The sequence below is a fragment of the Sturnus vulgaris genome, chromosome 2 (assembly GCF_052056855.1).
Source record: "Sturnus vulgaris isolate bStuVul1 chromosome 2, bStuVul1.hap1, whole genome shotgun sequence".
Lineage (NCBI taxonomy): Eukaryota > Metazoa > Chordata > Aves > Passeriformes > Sturnidae > Sturnus > Sturnus vulgaris.
This window is the reverse complement of record NC_142244.1, coordinates 65,286,619-65,305,582: the sequence shown is the minus strand read 5'-3', so window position 1 is coordinate 65,305,582 and position 18,964 is coordinate 65,286,619. Positions and strand designations below refer to the sequence as shown.

Here is an 18,964-nt window from a genome sequence, read left to right as displayed (position 1 = left end):
AAGATCTAAATCTTGCTGCTCCTGATTTGAATTGAAAATATTCTATCAGCTATTTAAGCTTAAGATGAAAGAAATGTGTGAAGCCAGCAACAGACTAGAAAACAGAGATGCTGTCTGGGAGAAGAAAGATATCAAATACAAATAAAGATTACCCTTAAACAGATCACCTTCTGATGGGCATGAGAGGAAATTACAAGCAGTGAGTCTATATGCATGCACCCAATAATTTCCTAAATTCACAGCATTCCTTTGAAGTCTAGGAAGAATATTAAACAGCTATCTCTTATCGGTGAAATCTGAGCTACCTTCAAATATTGTCTACATGTTAAGCTGTACAGAAAGGTTGGAGAGTAATAAAGATTACACAAAGGTAATTGTGTTTAAGAAAGGCGGTTATCAGTAGAGAGAAAAAAAATATTATATGAGACCTAAAGGGGTAATGAGCACTGAAATACTGCAAATGAGAGGGCATAAAGGCAGTCTATCAAGGGAGCATAAACTAAAGAGGAAAGAATAAAGGTTTGCCGTGTCAGAAGGTGGGTCATCCTGTCCTCTTGGAGCACATATGTAAATACATACTTATTAAATTAGAACATCTGAACCCAAATGAGAAGCAGGAGGTGAAAAATAGACTTCTGAAAAGAGCAATGAGGCTTTATGAGTTACTTCATTTTCATGCTGCTCTCAATAAAATGAAATGTTGCATGTAACATGAAAAAAAAAAAAGCAAATCCTAAATTTACAGTCAGAGATGACATCCTTGGATCCCATCAGGATATAAAGTCTGTTTACTAAAGGGACAGATGTAAACATCACACAAAAGGAAGGTATAAAGAGCTTAATTATAATCTTTTACATATCTGAAAGGAAAAAAAAAATCCATAAAAGGACAGACGTGGGTAACAAAGACAAAATAAAATCATTAAGTAACTGATTTCTGAATCTTCCTATTGCCTTTTGTATGCATTAAATAAAACACAAGCCTGATGTAAATAAAGCCTACACAAAATCTGAAAATCTAATTTCAACTTCTTGAGCAAGGAAGATCTACTAATGTCTATTTATCTCATAGACTGAGATTTATTGGAAAATGGAGAAACTATGAACATACTCTGTATGACTCTGAAAATCATACAATGGATAAAGTGGAGGTTTGGAATTCAGAAAAGTATTGAAACAGCTCCCACTATCTTTTCAGAGAACGGCTTAAGTAAAATGAGAAGCTGTATCCAAATGACCTGTGAAGGCACTTTGTAAAGTATTTCAATATAGAAACCTTTGTAGAATCAAAGCTAAGAAATAGACTGGGTTATAAAACTTTTATAAAAGATTCATTTGAAATACTGCAGGAGCAATTGCCCGCTCTAGGGAAGCAACCCTAAAAGAAAGTTGAAAGTACTAATCTATTTCTTCTTATAAAAAAACAATGCATTACTGAAGTTATCCCATGTGGAATAGAGAGCAATCTCTAATAGAAAAGTTAGACTAAGGTTTTATAATCCAGTAAAAACTATAAACTTCCTGCCTACTCTTCTGTATGTATAGAAGTAGGAAACAATGAATTTTCATCTACCTTTTCAAAATCTAGAACTTAGGAGCAATATTGACTCCACAGTTTATTTAATGGCTACATTACAGAGAATTTTAATTTTTTTTTTAATACGTCTTGATAGACACATAAATGTTGCTTAGCTTCGCAACAGTTCTATAGAAGTCAAAATCTTATTTGAGGTAGACTGTGAATCTCACCTCCCTTCTTGTTGTGTAAGTTTTGTGACAATGCTTGAAATATCCAGCACAAGCAAAAGCTTGTTTATATGGCTCCCTCCTCACCCCTGAAATCTCTTTTTAAGCTGGACTTGTCTCTACAGTGTGATTACCTCAGGAATACAGGTCTTGAATGTACTAAAAGGCCTGAAACAGAAAGTAGATAAAATCTGTTAGGGACTATGAGCCCATGAAAGGTGTTTCTGGACAAATGGCTGTTCAGACAAATGATCATGACTGCTCGGTGATTTGGGAGGCCAGGCAGCAGACTCTGAGGCCACTCCTTGAGTGTCCAATTCTGGGCCCTTCAGTTTAGGAAGGATGTTAAGATACTTGAATGCATCCATAGGAAGGCAAAAAGGTTGGTGAAGGGCTTGGAACGCAAGCCCTGTGAGGAACGACTGAGGGAGCTGGGGTTATTTGGCCTGGAAAAAGGGAGGCTCAGAGGTGACCTTACCACTCTACAACTTCCTGAGAGGAGAATGTAGCCAAGTAGGTGTCAGTCTCTTCTCCCAGGCAACAACTGACAGAACAAGAGGTCTTAAGCTGTACCAGGGTAAATTTAGGTTAGATGTTAGTAAAAAATTCTTCACTGAAAGAGTGATTGGGCACTGGAATAATCTGCCCAAGAAAGTGGTGGAGTCATTGTCCCTGGATATGTTTTAAAAAAAGAAACTGGATGTGGCGCTCAGTGTCATGGTTAAGTTGATGAGGAGATGCTAGAGCACAGGTTGGACTAGATGATCTTAAAGGTCTTTTTCAACCTAGTTAGTTCTGTGGTTCTGTGATCTATACTACAGGATGGATAGTGAATCAAGAGTAATAGTTCATAAACTCTACCAGCATGCAGGCAAGTTTTTATAAACTTACTGGCAAACATCAAGTCATGCAAACTGCTAAGCTTCCACCTGGCTTTATCCCCAGCAGACTATGTAATTCAGTGTTATAGACTGTATCTGACAAGGGATGTATACGCTGTTAAATTTCTCTAACTCCAAGTAGGCAGTCAGCCCTGAGCATGTGCTTTAGGCACAAATGGTCAGGGTAATTTCTCTATACAGCTCTAGGTTCTAGATAGTTGCCCTCATGCCAGCATCCATTTTTCTTCATTGTCAGAAGATGGAGGGAGAATAAAGAATGCTGAAGACTTTCAGTGGTCATCACTGAACTAACCATCTGCTTCACTTATGATTTCATATATCTTCAAAAAATTTTAATCATATTTTCCTTCCTAAAAGCACAATCAGTTTACTGATTATTTTGAGCAATAATAATCAATTTAGTATTTTATTATTGCCTGAAAACACACTTATATTTACAGTCTTAACCCTCCATCATTACTTTCTCAGAGAAGAACCACAGAGCTGCCTGGGGAAGGGAGGGAAGAGACTTCCAGCAGGGAGCTTTTGATGAGGACACTAAAAGCACTTGTCATATAGTTGCTGCATTGACATTATTCCATCACTAAGGAAAGCTCAGATTAATTGATCAGTAAGTTATTTCACACACATTTATTTCAGAGAGAAAATGTACTGATAGCTTTAACAGACTTGTTGAAAATAAAAAATGGTTTTTTTTACAGGCAAAGCTATTAATCTTGCATATAACCAATTCAGTTTACCTCAACATTCACCATCATTTGCTAAAGCAAGGGTTTTGGATACAAAGAATTGGATGACAGCTGTACAGTTGACAGCTGTAAGAAGTATTTCTTGCCTTTTTTCTCTCTTACTAAATATTTAAAAAATTAGATCAGGAAGAATTAAGACCGTACAGGACAGTTTTTCAAAAAATAAAATACATTGTTCATATGACAACTTACAGGTGGATTTGTCAGCCAATAAGAAGATCTCTTTCTGGGGAGCCAAGGAATGCAAAAAATGGCATACATAAGTTCTTCTGCATGTGTTTCCAGGGGAACATATTTCCCAGATGTATTCTTTATTTCTTTTCTACTTCCAGAGGATGCTAAACAACTGACATGAAACCTCAGAAGATTTGTCCTAAAGAATCACAAAGAAAATGGAGGCATGGTAAGCTGCATGGAGACATAATTTGCATAATCATCTGTACAAAATATGTAATCATAGAGATGCTCTTGCTGACACTATTTAGGACCTGTAAACAGCTAAGAGTAAATAGGTTCAGTAATTTACTTTTTTTTCTACCTGCAAAATTGTAATCAGCTCTGGCTATGGTTTCAAATAAATTTTGCATAAATGAACACCAAAGAGCAATCATAGTGAAAAACACCATAGGTAGGTGCTCAGTAGTATTTTGCATAGTTCAGCACAAATAGGTAGTGATGAAGGACAAAGGGACATCTGATGGCTATATAGATATATACATTAATCTTAATATTCTGCATTGCTGTCAAAAAAAATCTAAGCTACAGAGAACTCAGTCTATCCAGACATAACTGTCACTGTCTATTTGAATAAAATATGCAGATTCATATACTTGATCACATAAAAATCAGATATTGAATAAATTATTTTTTAATCAGATTCTGTGCCTGTATTTCCTGAACAAAACAGCCAGTCACAGCTGCCTTATCCAAAGTACATGAAGGGGTTAGTTGTATTAGTGCTTTACCCTGTGCTTCAATATGGACTAGATCAGAATGTTTTTCCTCACTAAAATACCCTGAATGTAATTTGTAAGAAACACATTCTTCATCTGTACTGAGAAAAAAACACACATGAATTATATATTGCATTCAGTTTAATAAGACTAGCAAGGCAGTTACAGGATATATACAGTCCCCATTCCCTTCACTCAAATTTAAGGAGGAAAAAACAAGTAAATGGTTGCTAGCTGTTGGGCTCTTTCATATTTTAAGGTCTGCTTTCTTCTGTACCCTAGGTTGCATGTAAGCAGCAGCTGAAAAGTTATTCTTAAAAGCATCCCTATTTAATTCATTGATTCTGGTGTCTCCATTATCTTGAGTACAAAAATACCCTACTACTTATACAAGGAATGGCAATTTTATTTTTTCTCTTTCAGGTAAAACTCAAGCAAGCATCATTGTTCCCAGATAGATTGAAAATGTAGCATTTCTTTGCAAGAAATATTCTTCCCATTTCTGCATCGCAGTGTATCTCCCACTGTAGGAAACATAACATGCTTACAGACTAAAAATTTCTAACCACTGATATTGGTGAAAAGCAGCACAAAATTAGTTCTCTGTCTTCTCCCTCTTGTAACCCTTCAGCTCATAATGAATAGCAATGAGGAACTACAGCTAAATGGAACAGTCAAGCTGTGATCTCAGCTATTAATACTCATAAGCAGTGATTACACAATGCTAAGTATTGTCATTACAACATGATTTTCTGCTGTTAGGTTACAGAATATGCTGCAGAAAATCTTCAGCAAGTGAAATCAATAAGACCATAAAAGAGTTTGGTTTCTTTATTTCTTTTTAACTATGTAGCACATCAAAATAATCTCTAACAAAATTAAAATAAAATTTTAAATATTAATTTTAGAGACGGATAATGAATAAGAGCATTAAACAATAGAAAAGAAATAACAAAAATAGTCCCACGGAATTTTTGCAATAGCTATATGAGTGTTGTTAATTAAGTCTCTTGAAAAATAAGCTGTAAATGACATTCACATGTTTTAATTTATTTCAATTATTAATTAAATCCTCCCTCCAGGGTCTGAAAATCCGGTTCATTGTTTTTAAGTTTCCCTTGATCTGAGTAAAACCTAGTTCTGACTTTCCTTAGTCCTCATTATCTTTACCTCAAAACCTTAATCAAGTGCACTTTTTCAGAACTTTCCAAGTTGGGTATCTAGCCCATAATCAAACCCATTTGCTTGCTCTATCAGACACATGTTCAATACTTCCAAATAACTTATGTCCTTTCACAAGTACCCTGCTATCCCTTTCACAGATCCTCTAGTTTATAAGTCTACTTAAAGAGCACAATAAAGTTGAAAAGCAAGACAAATCTTAATGGAAAAATCATTCTTTATAATGGTATAAAGAAATATGCATTTATTAAAGAAGGAATCTATTAAAGAAGGAATATACATATATCACTCTCTTCCCAATATTTTGGCAGTGTTCTTACTGATTTTCAGATATATTTTTTAAACCCATCAAGCTTTCATTTTTATTGCACAGAAGGGATTGCTCTAAGAAGTTCTGGTGCTTTTTCTGTATTCATTCTCCTTTTGACTTTCCTTGGTCAGCCACAAAACCTGTGTCAAGTTCATCTTCTCCTGAGAAGATCCTTTGACCTGACAAACCTATTTTCTCCAGGTGATAAGAAGCTTTTTTTCTATAGTTTTCACTCTTTTTTAGTAGGTCACAAGTTTAGTACTTGACAACCATATATTTTTCTACTTTGAATACCGATGCTGTTTTGTGTGCTGTTAGTTGATGATGCTACTGTAAGTGCAGATTCCATTATTCCTTCTGCTGCCCCTTTATTATACCCCTCCTTTGAAGCCTGGGTGTGAACTGTGCCCTTCAAGAGACTCTACAGATGCTGCCAGCCTACTGTAGCAAGGATCTAGTGAGGAAGTGCAATAAAATAGAACTGTGGGGGTTTTGTTTGTTTGTTTTCTGAATAGATGGTCTTACACACTTGTCAAATTAGAGTTTTTGTTATATTTATAACTCCAGCCAGCAACTAAGTACCACCCAGCCACTTACTCATTCACCTTCCCCTTCCCCTGTGAGATGGGAAGGGGAATCAGAAAAGTGTAAAACCTGTGGGTTTACATAAGAATAACTTAATAATTGAAACATATTAAAATATTACTACAGTGATGGTAAGAATATTATTATTATTATTATTATTATTATTATTATTATTATCATTATCATTATCATTATCATTATCATTATCATTAATAATAGTTGTAACAATAATAGCAACAACAATAGAAACAATGGAGAAAAAAAGCATAAATTTTTTTGCAGGGTATTTTTTCTTAAATAGTATTAGGGACAAATAAAGTAATATCTCCTGTTTGTAATAACAAAAATGGAGTGATCTTCTCAAGATCAAAAAATGCTTGTCTACGTTTACTTTTCATAGGTGCTCTTCACAGAGATTATAAACAATAACAAAAAACTTCATTTGGCGGATAAAACCTTTTGGACACTAGTCACATGTAGTATATCAGTGAGAAAAAAAATGGTTCACATCTGGTTGTCAGTAGTAAATATCCTATTGTGATATTTAGTCTTTCTAAATTTCTTCTTTAGCTGAAGAAATTCAGATCTTTTATTTTAATATATATTGGGGAAAATAACTTCCAGTAAATAATAAATCTTGACACAGCAGGTTTTAATACTGTATCTTTTAACTTTACTATTGCAACCGTTGTGCACAGTTGTAGAAGAAAATTTTTTAGCGTGAACAGCATGTCAGACTATCCTTGCCCCTTTGGAAATGGTGGAATGAGACCTTATTTAGTCTCCTCTTTTCCTTTTTGCCATTTCCAAGTTTAACTCTACTTAAGAACTTCTCTTAATCCTAGGCTCTAAAACTAAATGGTAGTATGCTCCAACAGGGACCATTTGCTGAAAGTTCATCAGGTTTTCTCTTCTCTGTGAAACAGACTGGTACAAACTAGTGGCTTTTAGAGGTATTTTTACATGCTTTTACTAATTTGTGGTTACCATTTTGTAAGAACAAAGCTTCACTTTTCTTATAAATAAGTTTCTGTAGAAAGAAACTTTCACCTATTTGTCAAAGTTCTGTTGATATACTTTATATCAATTATTGATATAAGATTTTCTACATGTTATATTGAAATTAGAAATGAAAACTATGGGACAATGCTTAATAAGAAGGAAAGTAATTTATAAAAGTCAGAAACAACTCATGTGTTTCATTGTATTAACTTATTTAGGTCACTTTTTATTGGTATATTGAATATAAGCTTCTTTTATCCCACTTCCCTTTAGGTCAGCATGCTGTGTGTGTGAGACCATAGTACAGATTGCATTAAGTCAGGCTTCATATATTGCACAGGCACTGGACTGCTAGAGGAACTTAAATGTTTAACTACATTCAGCTACTAATTCCCCTGAGAACAGCAATACTTGAGAGTATAAATTTGTGTCTAGATATATTGGTTACATTCTCTTGTTTTTACCTTTATATCACAATAATAAATTATCATGCATATGTGTTGAAACTCTGGCTGGTGACCTCCTCTAGTTAATAAAGCTTGACATTTTAATAGGAAAAACAAATGTTTTATTTGTACAGTGTGGAGTATTTTACCAATGATCTGATGAGATTGTGTTAGTTGTTTGTTCTTTATATACTGGAGGTAAAACTCATGTTTGCTAGATGACCTATTAATCTGCTAATTCATTGAATACATGTTATAATTTAAAGGTCAGGACTATCCATTAAACTTATCAATGTGGTTCAAGATTCTTTAAATCAAAAATGTTCTAGTGTGAACCTAATTCTATGGCATGAATGCTAAAACAATAGTAAAATAAGTTAATCCTTCTAGATGATGGATTGCAGGCTGTGGCTCTTATGGCTACAGACCTTCAATAGAGTGGAGTCACAGTTAGTTCACAAGCCACGTAGGTAGGTAAATTTCCTATGGAACTTATAATTTATTTCCTCTTAAATAATATCATTAGGAAAATAATACAAAAGTAGGCTTTAGGGGTGTAATCCTATTATTTTATTGTAACACACATTATATCAGAGTAGCAGAATTTAGACTGGATTCAGCTTTCAGTTTGTTTTTGTGAGCTGTTTTAGTTAAGACATTTAGGTTGAACCAATAGAGAAAATATATACCTGATATTATCAAATTAATAGAAAATAATGGACTGGTCATGTATTACTGTGAATATTTCAAAGATTCTATGTTTTTATTTCTTAGGAAAAATTAAAGAACCTCTAAAAAGACACAGCAAATAATATTCTAGGGTATATTACATTTTGTAGCAACTATGCTGTTTAGCCATGTAGAAGAGAAAACTGGATATCAGCTTCATTTTTACTGTTATATTAACCTTCTATATAATATTGCAATTTCTTGTGATTCTCTTAAATGTCTAAATCAATGCTTTAAAAAAAAAAGTGAAAAGGCTACTTTTTTTTTTTTTTTTTTTTTTTTCTGTAATGAAGATTTCTATAGATAGAGTTCCACACAGTGTGCAAGTAACAAAAAATATATTGACAATTGCAAGTCCACTGGCAATGTTTAGTTGTGGGTGACCTTTAAAAAAATATCTTCTGCCTCCAGGCACACACATGCTATTTACACTAATCCTCTTAAATTTCCCTCACGGCTCCAGTATGCTGCTGCTTACCCTAACACCACCTTCTGCCTTCAGACCTAATTTCTCTACTCAGATTGTTTTTTTCAACATTTGATAGTAGCTGCTAACAGGGCAAATTTTCCTGTGAAGTTTGCTAGCACTGTGCAGATGATTTCAAAAACTCAGGATTGGCATTATGGAGTCCAGCCTGAGAATTAGAGGAAGGTATTCCAAAACAGATTTGCAAGTTGTTTGGAGGTAGAGTGCAGACTATAAAGGGGCTAGAAAATTAAATCCAAAGTGATTAAGAAACACAAAATTTAGGCAAGGATAGAGGGGTTTATTTGTATTGCTATATCTGCTTAATATTATCAATAAGTTATTTTCTACCAATAAGAGAACAACTTATTTAAAGTTGTATATTAAAGATGGAAAAATACAAAGAGATAATATTGTTAAGAAATATACACCCAGATAATACTATTAAAAAATACAGTCTTGGAAATTGTAATGCACATTCACAACCTAGATATCCAGATGTATCCTAGGGTGCATTAAAAGCAGCATGGCCAGAAGGCAAAGAGAGGTGACTCTTCCCTTCTACTTTGCTCTCCTGAAACCCCACCTGGAGTGCTGCATCCTGCTCAGGGGCCCCCAGCAAGAAGGACATGGAACTGGTGGAGAAATTCGTTCAAACCATAAATTTTCCTTTCTAAGTGAAGAAAAGTTCCAAACTCAGTTTTTTCTTCTATAAGTTTTGGTATCTTTATCTGTGAATTACTCATGTAAGAATGTTTGATCTAAATCTAGAAAAAGTTAGATGCACCTAAAAGTGAGATGCTTCAGTTTAGGTATTGTCAAGCCCCTGTTTAGAAATAGAGAAACTCAATTGTCTAAGTTATCCAGACTGTGTAGTGGAAATGCTTAGTATCTTAATATATAGATACCAACTAAAATCACATGGTGTGCAACAACATAGCCATTAGGAAATTCTAAACACAGGGTCCAAACTTAAATAACAACCTTCTGCTCTTTAAATTAGAAATTTACTTCTTCACAATAACTTAAAACCGTGTTTTAGACCCTTAAAATCTATGTTGTCAAAATATATTGAGAACCAGAAGTCAATAATTTATTTTCAAATAGAAACAGACTTAAAATATGAATGAATAAAAATCTAAGGTACTACATTAAAGAAAAGTTAAAATTAATTCACTTCCTTAGTAGGTCAGGATGCAGTCCTCTGTGTCACAGCAATTAGAGTACTGGCTGCAGTGAAGTCGTTTATACAGCTATGTGTCTTTTCACTGATTAATCAATTTAATTTTAATACGGCAAACCTTCAGTAAATTTGTATTCAATAAAATAAATTGTGGAATCTCGTTCCCCAAAGAAATAGGACAGTTTAGTGAAGACTGTTTTGTGACAGCTTGATAATAATTAGACCTCCATCCCAGCACTATCCATCCACTTATTTCTGTGAAACTAGAAGTCATGCATCTTTCAGATTTCTATCGCTATGTTAAAACTGCTTTAAATTACTCAGTGGGTTCAAAAATTTCTCCAGAAGGGAACTCCCAGACAGAAATACAGATTAAATAATCCCCTTTGCCATCACTGAAAACCTAAGTGATACTTATGCACTTAAGATACCACGAAGATTTTTCTCCTACATGGAGTAGGTAAACATCACTAGTGTATTTATTTGAAGCTTTCCCACAGCGGGCAAATTTTATCTGCAAAGGGCTAGTCACTTTTGTCTGTGTAAAATAGTCTCAACACAGGAAGATTTAAAGAATGCTTTAGAAATTGGTATATGCTCTATTTTATTCTTCTTTCTTTCTCAAGGGATGAATGGGTTGGAGCAATGGCAGTTTGTCTATTTAAACCTGAAATTTAACTATAATGGTTTACATGTTGTCAGGAGTAAAAGAATAATGATTTTTAAGATTGAGCAAGGTACCAAGTGTCTATCAGAGTGAAAGAAGGTCATGACGGAAATTCAGCATCACCAAATCTAAAAGGATGATAGTAACAGATGTTTGAAAAACTCTATCCCTATGTTAGAGTGGCTTGGAAAGTAGAGATTCTGGGTAATAGAAAGGAAAACTTAAAAGAAATATGAGACATGTAACTGAGGGCTTATTTTGCAGAGATGGAAGAACTAGGAATCAGGATAGAAAGCATAGCACTTGAACCTAGCAGGTTATAGGACAGGATATGTGAAAACAAAATGTGTATCCTTAGAAGTTCAGCCACTGCTGTTTTAAAAATTCTCTCTCTTAAATTCATTCTCTAGCACATAACAAAATAAACTTATACAAGCTTTTTTCCCAGTTCCAAGGCCTACACTTTAAGCCCGTGGAGGTTTCTGAAGCTTGAAAAAATAAGCTTAGAACCCTCACATATCTGTCCACATTGGTTGATATGAAATATAGTTTTTTTTTAAAAAAAATGTATGTTTATGATCAAATAAACTATGTTTCTCTGTCAAAGCATGCTGAATAAAACCCCAGAAAATCGAGTTCCCTTCTTTGAAGTAGATTCAGCTGTAAAGATATTTAGCTATATTCACTTCTCAGCACTCTTTCTAACCTCATAAATCTTGAATTCTTTCCTGCGTAGTGACATAGCTTCAATCGGAGGAATGAAGAGTAGTCCAAAAGACATGAATAACTTATAGGCTGACAGTTATGGCACTTAAAAGTAAGTGATAGTTTGTAAAGAGTCAGATCCTGTCACTGTGTATTAGTCATGCTCTAAGAACACCTCTCTGATTGAGACTTTACCTTTGTCAAAGACTGCTAGGTTCAATGCACTTTCCAAATGAAAAAAAATCAAAAAACCTCTAACTTCCTAGGAATATTTTTATCAGGAAACTACTACTCAGGCTGAATGCAAAGTTGTGGATATTTAGTTACTTCATACTGTTAGATGAGAAGTAATAAGTAAGAAAAAAATATTCCCAAAAAAAACAACCCTTAAAACAAGCAAACAACAAAAGACACACAAGAAGGGGACATAATGTGTCTAATTTATTTATTATGGAAGTCAGTGAAGGGACATGGTCTTTATACAGGTTAGGCTATGGGGAAAAAGGAGCCCAGATGTCCCACTGTCTTTCTAAATGTTCTTAATAAACTCACTTTTACACAAAAAGTAGTTGAGAGACTGCTCCTTAGTGAAGAAATCAGAACTCTAGACCAAGAACTGAGAAAAGGGCTTAGGCATGGCTGAGGAAGATACTTGCAATGTGAATGGGTTGTGTCTGCAATTTTCTCTGCTGATTAGCTTCTGACATGTTTTTTCTTAGATTTTCCTGGGTTTTTTAGAAAACAAGACTTAAACTGTCTGCCCTATCACGCTCTTTCCTTTTTTATCCATCAAAAAATTTGCAACTGATCAATTTCATTCAAATGTTGCAGAGGATTAAGGCCTCAAAATGAAAAAAAGAGTCCTTTTTAGATTCTGAGAAAAAGATGACAGATTAAGAAAAATGAAATACTTTATTAGGCTGGCCTATCAGCACACACAGTCAGGCTATCAGTCACAGTAAGCAGATCTCTGAACTCACTGTAATCTCTGTCACCAGGAAAAAGAGAGTAGGCAAGTCAGCATTTCTGTGAAAGAGTTGGAAAGAACTGGGGAAGAGGCTGGAAGTGATAATTCTGAGGTCAAGTCATCATGGGCAGTATATTATATGGGAATATAAAACATTAGTTAAACTTTGTTGCTGCAGTTGCCATGGAAAAGGTTGCTTTGCACTTCCGTTTTAAGGGCAAACTTACACAGACAGAAATAGATAAACTTTTCGGAGTTCATCCCCAGGCCTATCAGAGGCAGCCCACGAAGATAAAACATCTTTTCAGACTACAACTGGCTCAAAATATAAGCAAGATGTGGTGGGTTGTCTTGGTTAAAAGACAAATTCCCACCCGGCTGCTCAATCACTCCAGATCCCCAACAGGGCAATAATTCACACTTCATAAAAACAAATAAGTGGTGCTATTATTTGAATATTTAAATCTTTGCAATTTTTTTTCATGAGTATTGCTTTGCATAGGTGTTCAGAGTGACACGTTGCCTTGCACAGTTAGTTTATTTTTCTTAAATATTGGGAGGAGAGGAGGAATTAGGATTAGCGTTATGCTAAAGATTATCTAATTTTGGGGTGTTTAAAATATATGGAAGTAACTCTAACCTTTTATTAACTGAGGAAAAACTGTTGAAACCACATTTGTCCTTTGCTTGGTGTGCCTGGGAGTCTTTGGAGGGATTCTTTTATTGAGAGTTTTCTTCTTTATTGAGAATTTTCTTCATTGCTCTAAATTTTAAATGTAGGTACCAGACTTACTTAACAACAAAAAAAATTGCTTCACATCTATACTTCTTTTTTTTTGATCATCTTTTAAAGTTTATATTAAAGAAATATTTTCACTTTACTGTTTAAAAGAAAATGCCATATTCCTTAGTGGTTTTACCTTTCAAAGAATACTTTTAAAAGAAGAGATGAAATCGGGTTGTGGAACTGAATTTAAAATCCATAGAAACCTGAGATTTATGAATATGTTGATTCTATCTCTTAACTTTTTTATAATTGCCTTGTCTTGATTCATGGTTGCATTAACTCTGTTAACACTGATTCTTTGGTGCTTTGTCTGAGATATTTTTCTACAGAAATAGACCGTAGAGGGACCATAATCAATATTATCTCTCTTACCATTAACTTGATGTAAAATTCTTGCAAGGTTCATGGTATAACAATGCTTGCAACACATCTTCCTCGGTTCACTGGGGAGTTATGAAGTGATCTGGAAGAAATGATGGTGCAGTAGTGGATGAGAATTGGCAATTTTTCTTTTCAGAAGAATATCATGGTTTGAAAACCTGTCTCGCAGGTCTGAAAAAGAATTTTGATGAAAGAAAAAGATATCAAAATTAAGATGGTTTTGGCCTATCTGCTTTAGAGCAGAAAACAACCTTACAGATGTGCAAAATTCAGTGATGCTTAGTTTTCCAGGCATCTTAGCTGTGTTTTAGAACTCTGTTAAATCTTTTTTCCCCTTCCAATAAGGAGTGAAAAGAAGTCTTAAAATACACTGTGAGATTAATTTACACTTCTCTAGGCAGCTATAAATATTAATCCCTAGCCTATATCCTAAAACCTCTAATGACTGAGATAACACTATTTGCATCGAAATTCAGATCTCCTGTAGGCTGTTGAGTAGAATTTAAATTCGTAGCAATATTGCAGGAGTCCTATACTAAAATCCAGCAAAATAGAGCTCTTTTAGTATTTGTTCTATGTGCATAAGCCATTCCAAACCTCAGTTTAGGAAGAGTGGGACAATATATGCAAAAACCACTAATATTTCTACTTTGAGATTTTTTTAAGGAACCTGTCTTCTTCTCTATTACAGCACTTTCTGAAATGTGTGGTATTATTCAGCCACTGTTGTTTTAAATAAAATTGGGTATAGATATAACAGGTAACTATTAAAAAAAAATATGCAATTTTTTGTAATTTTAATACTGAATCAGTTGCATGAAATGATTCAGTATACAAATGAAGCATCTGTTTGAAAGTGGAATGTACTAAATCCGTATTCATGAGTCAATATAAAGCACAGTCTGAACACTGATACATGTGCTTCTGAAAAAAGCTTACCTTGATCCTTCTTATCAAATGATTGTGTTAGGCATATAATTTTAGGTTTTTCTAGCACTGAAAATTGGATTACATGGAATGAACATGAATTTATAGAAGCTAAGGATTAACTCATGAAGATCTCTATGAATTTAAAGCCATACTGCATTGATTCTATCCTTTTAGAAGAAAAATATGTGCTCCTCAGCAAGTGAGAAGGCTCCTGACACCAGTATGTGTGTGTGTGTCTGTGTGTGTGTCTGTGTGTGTGTGCACAGTAGCATTCTAACTATTGAAAATGTTTGTGGTTCTGTGACAGGCTGACCTTGGCTGGCCACCATGTGCCCAACAAGCCACTTTATCACTCCTTGTCCTCAAAAGAACAGAGAGACAAAATTGAAACAAAATTGAGACAAAAAATGAGAAAGGTCATGGTTTGAAATGAATACAGGGAGTTCACTCAGCTGGGCAAATGGGCAAAAGAGATTTGATTCAATTTACTTCCATTTATTTCTAGTTCTTGGAAACAAATCTAAAACCACCTACCCTGTCCCAACTAACTTCTTTCCAGGTTCAACTTTCTTCTTGACTTCTCTATCTCCTCCCTACACATATGTCACATATCTCACTGGAGAAAGTGGGTTGAAGTCAACTCTTAAGGCCTCATATCTGTCGGTGTTTCCTCTTCACTCTGGTACCCTGCCACAGAATGAGGTCCCTCCAGTGGGATACAGTCCTTTCCAAACTGTCCCGACATCCTTTCCCATGGGCTGCAATGCTTCAAGAACTGCTTCGTTCCATGTGATAGAGTTTAGAGACCTTCAGACACAGACTGCTCCAATATGGATCCCACAGCTTCTTTCAGAAAACCCACCATAATTTGGAGTTCTGTCCATGGGCCTTGTCACCTGTTAAGAACCTGTTCATGTGTGAGGTCTCTGCAAGCTGAAGCTTCATTCATGGTTGAAAGGGCCCACTGTAGGTCCTCCATAGGCTGCAGGTGGATATCTGCTTCATTGTGGTCCTCCATGGGCTTCAGGGGGACACCATGTGTCACCTCAGTCTTCTTCACGAGCTGCAGGGGAATTTCCATTGCAATACCTGAAGGACCTCCTCCTTCTCCTTCTTATTTGATCTTGGTGCCTGCACAGCTGTTTCACTCATATTTCTCAATCGTCTCCTAAATCTGCTGCACAGAATTTTTTACCATCTCTTTAAAATATGATATCACAGAGGGGCCACTAACATAGATAACAGGCTCAGCTTTGCCAGGTGTGGATCCATCTTTGAGCCAGCTTGAGCTGATTCTTCCCAGCATAAGGGCAGCTCCTAGTCTCTTTTCATAGAAGTCACCTCTGAAGTTTCCCTGCTACCAAAATTTTGGCATGTAAACCCAATAAAGATTCTAAAGACTCATATAGTAAAATTATAGAATACTTTAAGCTTTCAGATACAGCTGCTTAGAAGAGAGTTAATCCACTGCAGAATCTGGCTCATATCTTCATAGATGTATGACCAACTATTTTATCTCTTATTTGCATATCATTCAAATACGATGGCCTTCTGTTCTTCTAAAAGCATGCATGAATTTTCAGCACTGTCTCATAAATCTAACAAATACCTTTTCCACAAGGGGTATCACGGAAGAAATACTGTAATGGGTATCTCTTTTCCAAGAAAAAAAAAATTGAAAACCATAGTCAACAAGAACATCAATTCACATATTAATTCAGACACATTCCATTTCTGATGATATACTTGGTTGACTTGGATTGTATTTGGTTTCCAAGGCCAATCTTCAGGAAAGACAGTTATTATTAGGGGGAAAATGATAGTATCAAAATAATTTGTTGCAAATTTTTGCTCATTCTCAAATTCTCCTGAGGATCACAGGAAGATAAATATTCAGTTTAAGATCCCATAAACTATTCAGTTTGGCTCAGCTCTAGAAAAGAAATGAATTAAAGCATTTCTCATCCAGCTGAGAGCAATATACACGAAATGAACTTCAAAAGCCTTCTGTTTCCTGAGCATCAAGGACTGTAGGAAGATGCTAGAAACATATAGAATATTTCATACTGAAACTTTTCCTTTAAAACTCCACTCTGGTGGTCCATGGATCCTGGAAATTCAGGAGTAAGGTCTGTATTTCCTACTGCTTACTCTTATAAATATTGTATGCTAAAGTATCGAACTTTAAGATTAGAATATTTGAAAGCTATGGAATCATAGCAGACAAGCAAGCAAACAGAAAACCCCAGGTGAATAAACAAACAAAGAAACAAAGAAACAAAAAGAGTCAGAAGCGTGGGATAACACTCTCATCATTCCTTCAAGACGAGAATGTGTGAAAGAAAATCAGTGATTTTTCACATTTATATTTATATTTTTTTAAACTGGAACAAGATATAAAAATGTATGTATAAATATCTATTTACCCATCTCTCCCTACCCTCTGGTCCAAAAAGTCCTCATCAAATCACGGTCAATTGTCCTTCTTCATTTCTCAGGATTTAACCTGATGAAATATGCTGTAGCAAAGACTATACAACAGAACAATCATCACCTCTGCTGCTCAGTGACAATCTACATAACTCTATGTTTGGTCTATGTAACTCTTAGGAACTGACTGCATACTTATACTGTTTGTCATAGATTGTGATTTATGTGTTTTGATACATCTATCTTTTTTCCTTTTCCATAATTATCAATTGCATTACCTAGAAGTTCCAATAGAAACACAGTTTTATTAAGGGTTCTATTTTGCAGCCTTAGAACAGAAACCATTTGAAATTCTGCAGCATTATCAAAAGAAAATGTTCTATTTCTTACATACTCCTTCAGAATGTTTTGTCTCAGTAATATTCCTCTGTAACTCACAGTCCTTGTGAGTGATTTTTTTTCTGGTTATCGCTGATCGCTGAAGATGCTTTCTCTGCTGACCTCTATAACATTAGCTCTCAAATTGATTTATGAAGCTTTAGTAGATGTATAACTTGTTACCCTATGGCCTCCTTGAGGAAATTGGTAGGAGTGCTGGGCTCTGTGTACAAATGCTGCAGTGACCTAGTTATTTGGATCTGTGCAACTTTGGTAAGCATAACTTAGGTAAATTTTTTGAAACCACCTTTAACTTAAAAGGTTATAGTAAAATGCAAATAAGGTGTTTATTTACAGCATCTGATAAAGACAACATAATTATGAAATGCTTCAAAAAGACAAGTGAAGGAAAACCAATTCCTAATTTACACTAACGTAATATAAAAGATCTGTTTGGCTGCTCAGTACCTTATGTTTTGAATTGCATTTGTCAAGGAAAATCATATCTTTACAAATCCTCCTGTCTTTAACAGATAGGTTTATCTTAGAGTCCTCTCAGCATCACATTCAGATTCAAATCTGTCCTCCATCCTTCTCATTATCCAAGAGCTCCTTTCCAATCTGTAGTCTGTTTGCTATGCTATTTCCATGCAAGGTGACAGCTGTGAAAATTCCTTAATAAAGAAAAGATATTATATGGGGGATAATTCAGACATATTGTATTAATTTTTAATTTGAAAAAGAAGGTTAAAAAAAAGTTAGAGCATTTTATGAGAATGAGAATTCATTGTAGTTTATTTTCAAAGGAAGTGAGGAAAATATTTATTAAAAAAGTCAGCTTCAGCCTAGATTGGTGTCAGGTCTCTCTGTCTACAAAATAGTTCTCCGTCAATATTTATATTGGCTGCCTGGCTCTGTATGGCAAATCCTCTTTCCACATTTTCTCAGATTTACTAATACAAGAAAGGTTCAGTAGTGGACTTAGGAACTTGACTTGGTGATACAGAATTCAGTTTAAAGGTAAATTGTTTTGAGGGCTTATCCTCATGATAACACATATTCCAGTCCACAATATCATGGTGTAGATGTGATAAGTTAAGGCAGTCTCTCCTCCATTTGGTAAATTGGAATTTTAAACTGGCCTTTTTATAAGCCAATGATGAGATATTTTTACGGTTTAGACAGTGTAAAAGTGCCTACAACCAGCTGTGATAACCCTTTCTAGTTAAAAGTGTGGCTAAACTTCATAATTTTTTTATTTTCTGCAGAATATTTTTGGGGGTTTGGGTTTGTTTTGTTTGTATGTTATTTTGTTCTTTTTTTAAAAGATCACAACCAACCAAACAATATGAAGCAACCAAATAAACATTTTGCTTTAGCCCAGAGAGAAGTGACCACTATTTTAACAACAAATACAGAACCCCCTAAAAAGAAACCTAAACAACAACCCCAAACCAAACAAACGG

At 34.8% G+C, this 18,964-nt stretch overlaps 1 protein-coding gene across 1 annotated transcript in view; it reads left to right on the top strand.

Annotated features, from left to right (window-relative positions):
• The window catches only part of LOC148224831 (uncharacterized), a 154,798-nt gene that overhangs the window by 96,407 nt on the left and 39,427 nt on the right, over nucleotides 1-18,964 (top strand). Inside the window, exon 5 of the transcript XR_015801528.1 lies at nucleotides 3,730-3,800. The gene's annotated coding sequence lies outside the window, so the exon portion shown is untranslated. The remainder of the gene's footprint in view (nucleotides 1-3,729; nucleotides 3,801-18,964) is intronic.